Genomic DNA, 15,111 nt, shown 5'->3' with positions numbered 1-15,111 from the left:
AGATCATTTAAGTAAAGCTCTAAGTGGTAGACTTATACAACAGATACTGTTGTTGTTGCTGTTAGGTGCCGTCGAGTGGGTTCCAACTCAGCGCCCTTATGTACAACAGAACGAAACACTGCCTGGTCCTGTGCCATCCTCACAATTGTTGTTATGCTTGAGCCCATCGTTGCAGCCTTTGTGTCAATCTATAGATTGACATAGATACTGGGAGCTATTAACATGTTATTGTAGATCAAGCCACAAACACGGCTTGGAGGAACCTCAAATGCATGCTGCTAAGTAAAAGAAGCCAGTCTGAAAAAGCTACATACTGTATAATTCCAACTATATGACATTGTGGAATAAGCAAAACGATACATCCATTGCCATCAAGTCAATTCTGACTCATGGCAACGTGTAAACGGTCTGCATTCAAGTGCTAACTTAAAGGGTGACAGTTCAAACCCACCAAGTAGTGCTGCAGAAGAAAGCCCTGGCAATCTGCTGCCATTATGATTACAGCCAAGAAAACCCTATGGAGCAGTTCTACTCTGTAACACATTGGGTTACCATGAGCAAAACTATACAATGAAAAGGCCGGTGGTTGCCAGGGGCCCAGGGCGATGGGGAGATGAATAGGCGGTACACAGGGCATTTTTATGGCAGTGAAACTATTCTGCATTGTACTGTAATAGTGGACACATGACATTAAGTATTAATCAAAACCCATAGGACTGTACAACACCAAGAGTGGTTTATCAGTTATAACAAATACACCACAGGAATGCAAGAAGTTAATAGGAGCGATATTGGCGGGGGGGACGGGGAGGAAGGCATATGAGCACTGTCTGTATTTTCTGCATAATTTTGCTATAAAACGTATGTTTTCTGTAAACCTAAAACTGTCTAAAATATGAAGTTTATTAAAAAATGATACTATAGAACAGCAGGTCTCAAAAAGTTTTAGTCTCAGGATCCTTTATTCTCTTAAAAATTACTGAGGATCACAAAGAACTTCCTTCACGTGGGTTACAGCTATTGATATTTACTATATTGTAAATTACAAATAAGAAATGTTTAAATATTTATTTTAAAATAACAATAAATCTATTTCATGTTAAAATAAATATTATGAAAAAAACTATACAAAACAAAAAAAAGTAGTGAGAAGAATAAAAATGTTTTACATTCTATAGTACATGTGTATGTATGTGGAGTCCCTGGGTGGTACAAATGGTTAACTCACTAATTGCTAATCAAAAGTCTAGAGTTTAGTGTTCTCCCAGAGGTGCCTTGGAAGAAAGGCCTGGTGATCTACTTTGGAAAAATCAGCTATACAAAACTCTAAGGAGGACAGTTCCAATCTGACACACTTGGGGTCACCATGAGTTGGAGTCGACTCAATGGCAATTGGTTATATATAGGTGTGTGTGTGTGTGTCTACACGTCTGTGTGGTCTGTCTTGTACTTGGAATGGATCTTTTACCCAAGTATGATTTTCTAACATTATGCACTGACTGTTTGGAACATATTGGATCACTGAGTTACACAGAGCTTTCAAATGCCGACACATTGCATATACAACAACAAAAATCACATTCATTATGTTGTTGTTGTTACATGCTGTCAAGTCAGTTCTGACTCACAGCCACCCCACGTACAAAAGAACGAAACACTACGTCATCCTCACAATCGTTGCTATGCTTCAGCCATTGTTACAGCCACAGTGTCAAGCCATCTCGTCGAGGGTCTTCCTCTTTTTCACTGGCCCTGTCTACCTTACCAAGCGTGATGTCCTTCTCCAAGGACTAGTCCTTCCTGATAACATGTCTAAAGTATGTGAGACGAAGTCTTGTCATCCTCGCGTCTAAGGAGCACTCTGGTTGTACTTCTTCGAAGACACATTTGTTTGTTCTGGCAGTCCATGATATATTCAATATTCTTCGCCAGCACCATAATTCAAAGGTATCAATTCTTCGGTCTTCCGTATTCATTGTCTAGCTTTCGCATGCCTATGAGGCAACTGAAAATGCCATGGCTTGGATTAGCAGCACCGCAGTCCTCAAAGTGACATCTTTGCTTTTTAACCCTTCAAAGAGGTCTTTTGCCACAGATTTGCTGCATTCATTACATCACCACCTATATTACGAGAAAAAGGAGCCCTGGTGGTGCAGTGGTTAAGCACTTTGCTGCTAACTGAGGGGTTGGCAGTTCGAACCTACTAGCTGCTCCGTGGGATAAAGATGTGGCAGTCGGCTTCTGTAAAGGTTTACAGCCTTGGAAACCCTATGGGGCAGTTCTACTCCACCCTATAGTGTCACTGTGAGTTGGGATCGACTTGACAGCAGTGGGTTTGGTTTGGTTTGGGTATCATCAGAAAAGTCTTTGGAAGCCGTCAAGCTCACAATGATGGATACAAGGTTTTAAAAAATGCTAATTTCCTCTAGAAAGTTCAAACTATGTCAGTAACTTTCCGTGATGTGACAAGCTCACTATGTTCATTTGCTTTAAAACATCTGCCAAACGCCCAAGTCTGAATAATCAGTTTGTCTGTCAGTCACTCTTTCAAGTACAAATTGTGCCCATTAAAAAAGCGACTAGTTCAGCTTGTAACTCAAACATTGCACCGGTGTCTTCCTCAAGAGACAGGTACTGTATTTGTGTGTGTGGTGAAATACACATAACAAACAATTTGCCATCTTATCCATTTTTTTTAGTGTACAATTCAGTGACATTAAATACATTCACCATGTTGTGTCAGTGTCATGGATTGAATTGTGTCCCCCAAAAATATTGTCAACTTGGTTAGGCCATGATTCCCAGTACTGTGTGATTGTCCACCATTTTGTCATCTGATGTATTTTCCTATGTGCTGTAAATCCTAATCTCTGCCTGTGGTTAATGAGGCGAGATCAGATTATGTTAAAGAGGATTAGGGTGGGATTGTATTACCCTTACTAAGGTCACATCCCTGATCCAATGTAAAGGGAGTTTCCCTGGGGTGTGACCTGCACCACCTTTTATCTTACAAGAGATAAAAGGAAAGGGAAGTTAGCAGAGAGTGGGGGACCTCATACCACCAAGAAAGCAATGCCAGGATCACAGCATGTCCTTTGGACCTGGGGTCCCTGCGCTGAGAAGCTCTTAGACCAGGAGAAGGCTGATGACAAGGACCTTCCTCCAGAGCTGACACAGAGAAAAAGCCTTCCCCTGGAGCTGATGCCCTGAATTTGGACTTGTAGCCTACTAGACTGTGAGAGAATAAATTTCTCTTTGTTAAAGCCATATAAAACTTTACATCACTCCAAAAAGAAACTCAGTGCCCCTTGAGTAGTAACTCCCATTCCCATTGTCTCTATGCATTTTAGTCTAGATATTTCATGTAAGTGGGATGATACAATATTTGTCCTTTTGTGTCTGACTAGTTTAACTCAGCATGTTTTCAAGGTTCATCTGTGTTGTAGCATGTATCAGAATTTCATTGCTCTTTATGACTGGACAATATTTCACTGTATGTGTCTTCCACATTTGACTTGTCTATTCATCTGTTGACGGACACTTGGGTTGTTTCCACCTTTTGGCTACTGTGAATAGTGCTATAATAAATACTGGTGTAAACCACTATACTTTGGTACACAGCAGAAGTGCTTTTATGTATACTTTCCATTTTGTCGTTCAAAATCTTAAAAAGACCTGTACTCAAGTGTTGAGACTTAATAATTCTTATCAAGAACATTCTTAAGTGAAGCTGGATTTTTTTCCCTGCCAGCATATGGTGGTGAAGCATACAGTAACTATTACTATTACAGTTTGCTGCCACTGGTTTGATTTGCTCTAAGGTGTCAACAGTTTTATCCATCACTACTTCTGCACCATCAGTGCAAATTGATAAAATTATGAAAAGCGTTTCCTGGCCATTCCAGGGTCCACAGACAACACTTTGGGAAATGCTGCTGAAGAATACCCTCTAAAGAAATAAAAAGATATACACGACCTAATACATGAAGAAGCAGGTAACAAAACAGCAAGTGATACATGATACACACAGACCCCATACTCACCAAAATGTTAATTCCTGGTGGTAGAACACAGTTAATTTCAATTTTCTTTGTTTCGCTTACCCGTATTTTATAAAATGTTGTAATCAACAGGTATTATGTGTCTAAGAAGAAACTGAAATTATGTATTATTTTTTAATATGCAGCAAATTTACATGCAATAAACAGAGATACTGTGTATGGAACCAGAAAGTCTCTAAATCTTTACCCAAGACCTAGCTTTAGGACTGGAGAAAAGGGAAATCTGTATTCTTTGGTACTTAGGGGCCTTGTTGTAGTCAACTTCCCTGAAATCCGGAGGGAGAGGAAAGATGGGGAAGGAAATGGATGCAGAATGGTCTGGGGAGAGAAGGAGGGAGAGCAGATTGGAAGCTCTCTCGGGGTGGAAAGCCCTGTTCACCTCAAAATCTCTTAAAGAGTCCCCAGCATATGGTAGGTTAACAAATTAGTTTGTTGCATAAATGAAGGAAAGAAAAGAAGGCGTGGTAAAGGACTGGAAGGTTTGGGGAGGCGGGTGGAGTGAGGGTAATGGGGCGGACCTCGCGCTCCAGGAGCAGTTCTTAACCGGCTTCTCTGAGGAATGTCCCAGGAACCTTGTAAAATGCAGACGCCCAGGCCCGCCCAGGTCAACTGAAATAGAATGGGGCGGGGTGGGGGGGCAGGCAGTGGAATTTTGTGTAAAGCTCCCCAGGTTAGCTTAATGTGCAGCCATGGTGGAGAAACTGCCGAGCAAACCCAACCAAGGAGAAAGTCCGTGACGCGATCCGCATACACACCACGCAGTCCCCAAGCCGCTGGCCACGCGCAGGCGCGCGAAGGATACCGGCTGCCGCCTAGGGCCGATAGTGCTGGATGGCGCAGGCGCATACTGCCGCCACTAGAGGGCGTCTCCTAAATCACACGCCGCCATACGCGAAGGCCGCGGAGCGCGGGGGCGGGCCGAGATGATGGCATCGCGTAAGGAGACGGTGTGAGAAACCGGATCTTGTGGTGACCCAGTGGCCTAATGGATAAGGCATCAGCCTCCGGAGCTGGGGATTGTGGGTTCGAGTCCCATCTGGGTCGTACCGAGTTAGTTTTGGTGGAAAGAAAAGTAATAATGAGCGCTGACAGAAAAGTAAGTTTTAAAATGCTTACTTGATCTCCCTGCAATGATTTCGAGGCCAATTGTGCTAAAAATTAGGAGATACTCTTGGACGGTTTAAAAACACCGTAATTGAGAAGTTGCAAGTAAAAGCTAGGAACTGACTAGAAAGTTGAGAGTTTACTCTTGCTTAATTTATACTGATTTTTTTTCTTTTTTTTAACTTGTGGTAAATATATAGGTAACAAAACACTTGTCATATCTACAGTCTTCACATGTACAGTTCAGTGACATTATGTTCATCATGTTGTTATACTGATTTAAAAAAAAAAAGAAAAAAGTATCCATAAGAAGCACAAACTGGCGACTGGACAGATAGCACCACCTCTTTTTCTGTTGTACCTTTTCCAGCTGAGCTTCGCAATGGTCAGCCACAGTTGCAAAACTTTCTCTCCATCCTTATCCCAAGGGACTGTGGGAGCAGATCCAACTGTGCTGGCTCCAGGCAGATTTATTTCCAGTATTAAAGAGAGTTTATAGAAAAGCAAATGTGCTGTTACAACATACAAATGTAATAAACATGATTTATGGTTTCTGTTCTCTAAGTATTAGCAACAACAAATTGTGGTTAGAACGTATGGGGTATTTTTGTGTATGTAGTTGGTTTACAAATTAATGTAATAAAAGAAATTAAATCAGAGTTTAATTTTCTGACCAGTTGAGTAGTCTAGCCTTAAAGATTTAAACTTTTCTTACAAAATTTGTACAAGGGGATTATTACCGAATTAATTGCTACTCTTTAAAAACAACTAAGTGCTAAATACAATATGATATCCTGGATTGGATCCTGAAACAGAATGAGGACATTGGAGGAAAAGCTAGTGGAATCCGAATAGTCTGGAGTTAATTAACAGTCATATAACTATTACCTAGATTTCTTAATCTTGACAAATGTACATGGTAATGTAGGCTGGTAACATTAGGGGAAACTGAGTGAGGGGCATCCAGGGACTCCCTCTATTATCTTTGCAACTTTTCTGTAAATCTAAAATTACAAAATAAAAAGTTTATTTTAAAAAGGCAACAACTAAACAACCAGTCGAGAATTTAACTGGCCCTCTCTCCCCTTTTTAAGATTAGGAATGTAGTGCCGAATTTTTAAACTACAAAGCATTAAGAAAGAAGACCAGGGAATCATTTCCAGCTCTGCTCCTCATACCTCAGAGGTGGTGGCCACATTAGGTTCCAGCATGCAGTGGGCACTTTAAACCTCTGGACTGCATCATCTCTTGCCTCCCATCTGTAGCCAGCCTCTGGGGACAATATATGGTGACAATGTATCCTCGGCCTCCAAATGCAAGATTGCGCTCAGAAGGCACAGCAGTTGGTCTCTATTCACCTGGAGCAACAGAGGAAGGATCAGGAATAGGAAGAGGAAATAGAATGTGTCGTTAATTGCCTCCTGAACAACTGCCTCCTTTGCCATGAGACCAGAAGAACTGGATGGTGCCTGGCTACCATTACTGAACATTTGATCAAAGCTTCTATAGAAGAATCTATAGAAGAATCAAAAGGGATGAAATGCAGAACAGAATTTCAAGTTCTCATGGAATCCAGATATTCTGGATCCTCTGAGCCTGGGCTATTGTCCTAAAATAGTCTTTAAACCTTATACCAAAATTATCCCCTGAAGTCTTCTTAAAACCAAACAACGATTTAGCTTAACTAGTAAAAAAAAGTCTGCCTTGAGCATTATGCTCTTTTAAGATCTATCTATATGGGATCAAATTGACAACAACAACTCAACAGATTGGATAGGAACCTTAGGTGGCAGTGAGTTTACGTTAATGGAGGAGGAACAACTCAGAAAAGGAGGGTGAGAATGGTTGCACAACTCAAAGAATGTAATCAGTGTCACTGATTTGCACATGTAGAAACTGTTGAATAGGTGTATTTTTTGCTGTGTATATTTTCAACAGCAACAAAAATAAATTATGTGTACGTGTATATATATGTACATACATATAAAAGATTGTGCTTAGATCTTAGAATGCCTTGGAGGGCGAGGAGAACATATTCATTCCAGGTTTGCTGCCCTTCTCCCTGTGATGCCCAGTCCTCCCCAGTGCTGCTCACCTGACTGGCCCACCTCATCACTCCCCTTCAACCTCTTCCTTAGACCAGCTCCTTCTCTCTGGCAGGTATTTTGTGGTTCATTCACCATAGTTCATTCAGCTGAAGTCAGCAAACATTTATGTTTATTATATTTATATAATTTACATTACATTTAAAAATGAAATACTCATGAATAAATGTAACAAGAAATGTTTTGAGCATAGATGAAGAAAACGATAATACTCTGATAGAAGAAAAAGACTCAAAGAAGTGTGGTTGTTGTTGTTAGGAGCCGTGGAGTCAGTTCTGACTCATAGCGACCCTGTGCACAACAGAATGAAAAACTGCCCGGTCCTTCACCATCCTCATAATCGTTGCTGTGTTTGAGCCCATTGTTGCAGCCATTGTGTCAATCCATCTTGTTGAGGGTCTTCCTCCTTTCCGCTGACCCTTTACTTTACCAAGCATGGTGTCCTTGTCCAGGAATTGGTCCCTCCGATAACATGCCCAAAGTAAGTGAGACAATGTCTCACCATCCTCACTTCTAAGAAGCGTTCTGGCTGTTATTTCTTCCAAGACGGATTTGTTCATTCTTCTGGCAGTCCATGGTGTATTCAATATTCTTCGCCAACATCATAATTCAAAGGCACCAATTCTTCTTCGGTCTTCCTTATTCATTGTCCAGCTTTCACATGCATATGAGGAGACTGAAAATATCATGCTTGGGTCAGGCACACCTTAGTCCTCAAAGTGACATCTTTGCTTTTTAAGATTTTAGAGCAATATCCCATTTTCTTGGATAGAAAGATAATACTGAAAAATTGTCAATTCCTTTACAAATTAATCTGTACATTTAATGCAAATTCAAAAAACTCCGACAGGAAATTTTTAATTTAGCAGAATAATTCTAAAGTTCACTGTAATAGCTGTACTGGGTTGAATAGTGTGCCCTACAAATTCCTGTCCACCTGGAACCTCAGAATGTGACCTTATTTGGAAATAGAGCCTTTGCAGGTGTAATTAGTTAAGACGAGGTCATACTAGATTAGGATTGGCCCTAATCCAGTGACTGGTGTCTTTATAAGAAGAGAAAACAAGGAGACACACACAGGGGAGAGCACCACATGGAGATGGAGGCAGAGAGTGGAGTGATGTGTCTACAAGCCAAGGGATGCTAAGGATTGCTGGCAACCACCACAGCCTAGGAGAGACACATGGAACAGATTCTCCCTCAGAGGTTCCAGTAGGAACCAACCCTGCTGACACCTCAATTTTAGACTTCCAGCCTCCAGAACTGTGGAAGAATCAATTTCTGTTGTTTTATGCCACCTAATTTGTAACAGCACTCCTAGGGAACTAATACAATAGCCAAAACAATTTTTGAAAAGAAAGATATAATGCCACAATAATTACAACAGTGCCCCAATGTGGGCATATAGGCATGGGGGTAGACAGATGGAGTAATACAGCAGAGTAGAAAGTCTAGAAATAATCCCAAAAGTATTAGAAATTAATATTCTCTATGTTGAAGGTAGGAGCCCTGGTGGTGCAGTAGTTAAATTCTTGGCTACTAACCAAAAGGTTGACAGTTTGAATCCACCAGCTACTCCTTGGAAACACTATGGGGTTGCTATGAGTTGGAATCCATTTGATGGCAGTGGGTTTTTTTTTTCTTTTTGGATGTGTTGAAGGTGACATCTTACATTTGGGAAAGGATGGATTTATTCACAAATTGGATAAGACCACTTTCTACCTCATACTACATACCAAAATAAATTCCAGATGGGACCAGTATTTAGCTACAAGCACTAGAAATATATATATACATATATAGAATTTTTAATTGGGGAAGGTCTTTCTAAGCATGACACAAAAGACAGCAGGGACATTGTTAAGCAAAAGATTGATGGATTTTACTATACAAAAATTAAAAACTTTTATAGTCAAAAATTTACTAAAATGTTAAGAACAAACAAAAATCTGTGAAGTAATATTTGCAACATATATGAATGGACAAAGGATTAAAATCCTTAGGATATAAATAGCTCATAGTAGGTGCTCAATAAATATTTTCCAAGCAGAAAGATAAACTAAAAAAAACCAAAACCAAAAAAACACCACCACAGAAATTGGCAGTGGGGAGGGTGCCAGTTAGCTCTTGAATTCTTCCACCTGACAGGTGTGTATACCTACTGTGGAGATGAACATATTAGGCTATGAGAAACTGATGCCGTTAAACATTCCAATCATATGATGAATTTCCTGTGCTCTGGTTTATATTACCAAGCACCCTGATGGTAGTTTGGCTTCCCATGTGGCATGTCTGTAGAAGGGAATGCTAGCTGGGCTGCTGACATGAGCTTGCACGGCTGCCTAAATTGATTTCTCTTTGGAAATTAATAAACTGACACTCAGGGTCACATAGACTAGTGTCTTTGAGCTTGTGCGTACCACATTTGGTATGGTTTCTGAGCCTGCAGGCCAGCCCTGGACACTGGCCTCTACGTTTCAGGGTGTGGTCTTCAGGGCATTCAAAACATTCCTGCAACAGAAGAGTTTCAGGAACACCCCAAATTGGATCTGGGTGACTTAAATGTAATCCCAAGAAGGTATGTCTGAGATGTAGTTGTAACTGAGAAAGCTTAAGCCTAATTAATTTTATTCCACTTGACTTAAAAAAAGAGCATGTGAAAGAAGGGGCTCTGAGGACACCCATAAATGGGGCCCCAGGGGCATGAATTTAAGTGTTTATTGGTGCTGTCCAGAGTCTGCAGACAGTGGCTCCGGTGTGCACAAGCCTTGCAGAGACTGAGGAGATTTGCTCTTTTGGAGGAAAAAGGGAATTTGATCCTTTAAAACCTGAATGAAGGAAGATGTAGCCCACCACCCTCAGCTGCAATCTGATTTAGTGCTCAACAGGCAACCTGCTGATTAATAATTAGACCTTTGAACCACCTTTTCTGGGTCCTCTCCATTGCAAATTAATAAAATAATATTCTGGTTTACGCATCTTTTTTTTTTTTTTTTTTTTTTTTTATGAGTTCGGTTAACATGAGTTGGTCCTGTGAAACTTATCCATCTGTATGGATTGACAAAGTTGAGGACGGGACTACAGAACATGGTGACCTCTCCAGCATATTATCAGCCTGTGACCCGACAGTCAGCCTCCCTCTAGATAAATATATTTACTTCACTGTATTCCTTAAAACTATACACACCTAATTTAGGAATCTGTTCTACAGTATCCCTGAATGATGTTCTCCTCTTTGGATGCCTCCATTGACCTGGAGCTTGCTGCCCCAACTTCTCAAAGAAGTCTGTTTTCTTGGAAATCTTGATTGTTAGAATATTTTTTTAAGTTGAAATAAACTTGTCACTTCATCAAAAAGTTACACATAGAATTACCATATGACCCAGCGATTCCACGCCTAGGTATATACCCAAGACTTGAAAACAGGGACTCAGATCCTTGTACACCAATGTTCATTGCAGCACCATTCACGATTGCCGAAAGACGGAAACAATCCAATTATCCACCAACAGACGAATGGATAAACAAAATGTGGTACAGAATACAATGGAATATTATTCAGTCATAAAGAGAAATGAGATTCTGACACATGCTATGATATGGATGAACCTTGAAAATATTATGCTAAGTGAAATAAGTCAGACACAAAGGGACAAATACTGTATGATCCCACTTAGATGAAGTATCTAGAAAAGGCAAATGCATAGAGACAGAAATTTATTAGTGGTTATCAGGAGGTGGGGGAGGGGAAAATGAGTTAGCGGTTATGATTGCGCAACCTGATGGATGTAACTAATGCCACTGAATTGCACACTTAAAGATGGTGAAGATGGCAATTTTTTATTATGCGTATACATTTCCTACTATAATAAAAACAAAAAACCTGTCACTTCAAAACATCCTCATACTGGTACTTTCACAGCCTGTAGCGAATGTTTTTGTGTTCCCCAGGCTGCCTGTCCTCACTTCCTCCAAAAGGAACTTGGAACATGATGGAGTCCAGCCCTCTTACAACCCTATTGTCCTTCTAGCTTTTGAGTGCCTTTCCTGAAAACAAGATTTCCCCCCAGAATCTGGTCAGTCCACTAGGACTATTATTTTTGAGACATAAGATATTAGTGCAGCAAAAGTTTGTTATTTCTTTTAGCAGCTGCATCTCACTGTTGACTCATATGCTTCAGATAAAACTCCTTCATCTCGACGCATTTCCCCTTCCTTTTGAATTTGAAGCTGTTGAAATGAGATTCAGATCGGTAAGGCTGTGGGTTTACTATAGCGAGCTTATTCCCCCTTTAGTGAATGCTGTTTCTGGTTGATTGAAGAGAGAGCCCTTAGCTCAAAACCAATATGCAGAGCTGTCTCAAGAATTCAGACCTAAGCAGAGAATGAGTTTATTTTTCTTAGAAAGGAAAAAAGGTCCACCTTTCTCTAGCAGATGAGCCATAGCTAGAGAGCTGGGAGGGTGATGTACTTATCTTTGTCCCCTAGCACCTAGCACCTGGCAGGGAAAAAGTACTCAATATGGGCTTGATGAATCTGGTTAACTGCATACCAATTTTTTTTTAAGTCTTTTTTTTTTTAAATTTTTATTGTACTTCATGTGAAGGTTTACAGAACAAACAGATTCTCATGAAACAGTAGTACACATTGTTTTATGACATTGGTTAACAACCGCACCCCCTCCCTTCTCGACCTTTTTTTTTTTTTTTTTTGGTGAAAATATACATAGCCAAAGATGAATACCAATTTTTATTGAGAGAGAAAAGAGCAGAACGGGGAAGAAAAAGTATTTTGCTGAGGGCTCTTTTTCCTTCTAGTTCTACAGTGTAAGTACTGTGTATATAGTGAAATACTGTTTTACCAAACCTAGGATATAGTGACTTGATATAGGAGTTGCCCGGCACATTCTGGGGTGAATTTTCTGTCATCTCGGATCCCCTCTCTTCCACAAATTCAAGTTGTCTTAAACACTCATTTTCCTATTTGTTGTGGACTTAATCCAGAAAAATCTTCCCATTGCTCATCCTCCCCCTTTGCCCGCCCGTCCCTCAGCGTCCCTCAGCCCCTCGACACCCTCAGTCTCTCCACTTGTCACTCCACCCTGTCCTCCCCACCCCCCCAGCGCGCAAACAGGTTTAAAGTTTAGGATTTGACTTTATCACTGCACACAGATCACAGGACAGACATTCCCAGGGACAACTTTGAGAGGCCATGTGCTCTACCCCTTTGGAAGTGCGAGAAATCCCTGTAGCTCGGTTTTGTTCCAATGGTCTGTTCTGTGAGTGATTCTCGTTTCCCCAAAGGCTGCCCCTCATTAGCATGAACGGGGGTGGGGGTGTGGAGAAGGTGGGGGGGGGGGAAAGAAAGCAAAAGCCCAAGCTCAGTTTTAGAGCCTGGGAACCGTGTCTACAAAAATGACAGCTAGAGCTTTCTGGCTTCTCTGTTTGATCATTGGATCCTCCCCCGAAGCCCCAGTGGCAGAGAGAAAAGGTAAGATCGCCAAAACGCAGAGCCCGGGGACAGGAGCTGGGATCTGGGGAGACTGGAGAGAGGGGGCGAGGAAGGGAGTGACGGGAAAGGGGTCAGAGCTTGCAAGAGAGGGGACTCCAGGTCTGTGTTCTTGTGAGGAAGGAGCAAAATGCGTCCCCATGATTTTGTGTCTCTTGGCACTCTTTTCGAAAAGAAACCAGTTCAGCCACTGCAATGATCTCGAGAGAGCGGGGCGGGCTGGAGAAAACTTTGCATGCTAAGTAGTTGCTCCATCCCAGAGGAGGCGAAGTGTCAAAAGGGGTCGTGCGCGCCTTTCGGGAGCCGTGCCCGGGCCGGGCTCGCAGGACGCAGGGCAGCGGGCGCCCGGGCGCCCTGGAGGGCGAGGGTCCCTCGGTGATCAGAGGCGCTGGGAGCGCCGAGGATGAGGGCTGACAGTGCAATGAGAGCGAAATCGGACAACCTCGAACATTTCTTCCCTCTTCCCGCAGCCCCCAAAGAATAGCGTTGGGGCACTTGAGCCAGGGGCTGTTTTAACACACACACACACACACACACACACACACACACACACACACACACACATTTCATGCATGAAATGAAAATAAATTACCGAGGGAAGGAAGAAATAAGGGACTCCCTGCAGGGAGGTGTTTTTGTTTTGCTTTTATTGGGATATTCTGTTCCCTACCTCTAGGAAAAAATAGCTTCCATACCTCACAGAGCAATGTACTTTGGGTTATTTTTCCACATGGACATTGAGTGACTTCAGTGGCATTTAACCCAAATATCAGACAATCTTTCCCATGACAACAGATGGTGATATCAATGGGGAAGCAGTTGTGAGGTCAACAGTTGACAGTCAGGAATTGGATATCCACCAGAACTTTATTCAGCTGTGTGTGGTACAGTGTTCAACATAATGAGTCAGAATCAACCTCTTTTGCAAAACATGAACTATAACCAGCTATTATTGCTGGACGAAAGCTGATTTTAAAGAAGATAGTCAGTTTGGCAAAATAAATCACTTTACATGAAGCGTTGCAAAAGTTGCAAAGGGTGGACCAAGCTCTTCAGTGCAAGCGGAGAGAAATGTCAAAAAAAATCGAATAAAAGGACAGAAAAAGATGAATTCTTGTGCCTGTTTGGCGGGAACTGGGACCCAGCCAGTTGGGGAGGTGATACTGCGTTACTGGGCAGGAAAAGCTGCCCAGCTTCTAAGCTGGCTCGTTTGCTCCCCAACCTGAGAGTTGGGGAAAATAATTTATACACATATTATATGTTTATTATATTTATTTGTTTTTAAACCATATCTTTTAGGAGCTTTATCTCCGCCCTCAAAGGGGAAAAAAACCTAAGTGATGGGTGTTTTTATACTTAACCAGGGGCCTCTGCCTCCCAGCCAAACTTTAAAAACCTTTCTTAGCTGCAGTTTACCAGTAAGCTGTGTCCAAGAAGCCAGATAAATTCACTCACAAATGCTCGATTCTGCGGGGACCAAGATGACAGTGTAAACACGGATGGGAAAACCAAATAGTTCTGTTGTCAGGGGCGCTTAAACAATTAGGAGAACCTGTAATATTAGCACTTTCCCCCTGGGGTTTGCTCTTGGTACTTTCTCAACAAACTGTAAATAGCAAAAAGGCGGATGTTTATATACATATTAAAGAAAGGGCAAAAACAGTTCGTTTTTTAACAATACTTGCCAGAAATATGTAGTACTAGAAAAAAATTGGCTGTGGTAATTAAAAAACCTATAGATTTGAAAAAGTTCCTTAAAATGAAATGTTCCCATCAAGGTCTCTGATTCCTCATGGGGTGAGAAAAATTCTCTTGGTTGGTCCCATTCTTAGAGGGCAAGACCCTCATCTCATTCCTTGGGGCCTAGAAAACCTGTGCGAAGCTGAGGGAGGTTTCCCGCCCCTTGCCACAGGGCGGCCTCCAAGTTCTCTTTCCTTCATTTCCAGGTCTCCTCACCTCCCTATTTCTCCTCTCGCAGGTGCTTAAGTCTCCCTTGTCACCCCATCTCCTCACCCCGCCTAGTCTCTCTCGGAGCCCTTTCCTTTTTTCTCCCCTTCCGGCCTCTCCTCTCTCTTAGCCTCCCCTCCTCTCCTCCCTGGACGGCTTCCCTGGCCTCCTCTCCTCTCCTCCCTGGACGGCTTCCCTGGACGGCTTCCCTGGCCTCCGCTCCCTTCCCAGACTCCCCTCCCGCTGGGCTTCTCCTCTGATGGCCTCCCGGGCCTCTCGTCTCTTCTCCCCACAGCCTCGCCAACCCACGACAGGAAGCCCGACCCCGGCGGTGGCCAGAGCGCGGACGAGACGCCGGGGCCGAGCATGCAGCCAGTCCCCGAGGG

At 42.2% G+C, this 15,111-nt stretch overlaps 1 non-coding gene across 1 annotated transcript; it reads left to right on the top strand.

Moving 5' to 3' along the window:
* The first annotated feature begins 5,032 nt into the window (after positions 1–5,032).
* On the top strand, positions 5,033–5,105 carry TRNAR-CCG (transfer RNA arginine (anticodon CCG)). The gene has a single exon. It is a non-coding gene; the product is annotated as a tRNA-Arg (tRNA).
* Positions 5,106–15,111: the final 10,006 nt, after the last annotated feature.

Source organism: Trichechus manatus, unplaced genomic scaffold (genome assembly GCF_000243295.1).
Source record: "Trichechus manatus latirostris isolate Lorelei unplaced genomic scaffold, TriManLat1.0 scaffold00028, whole genome shotgun sequence".
In the NCBI taxonomy this organism is placed as follows: domain Eukaryota; kingdom Metazoa; phylum Chordata; class Mammalia; order Sirenia; family Trichechidae; genus Trichechus; species Trichechus manatus.
This window is presented reverse-complemented; position numbering and strand designations above follow the sequence as displayed.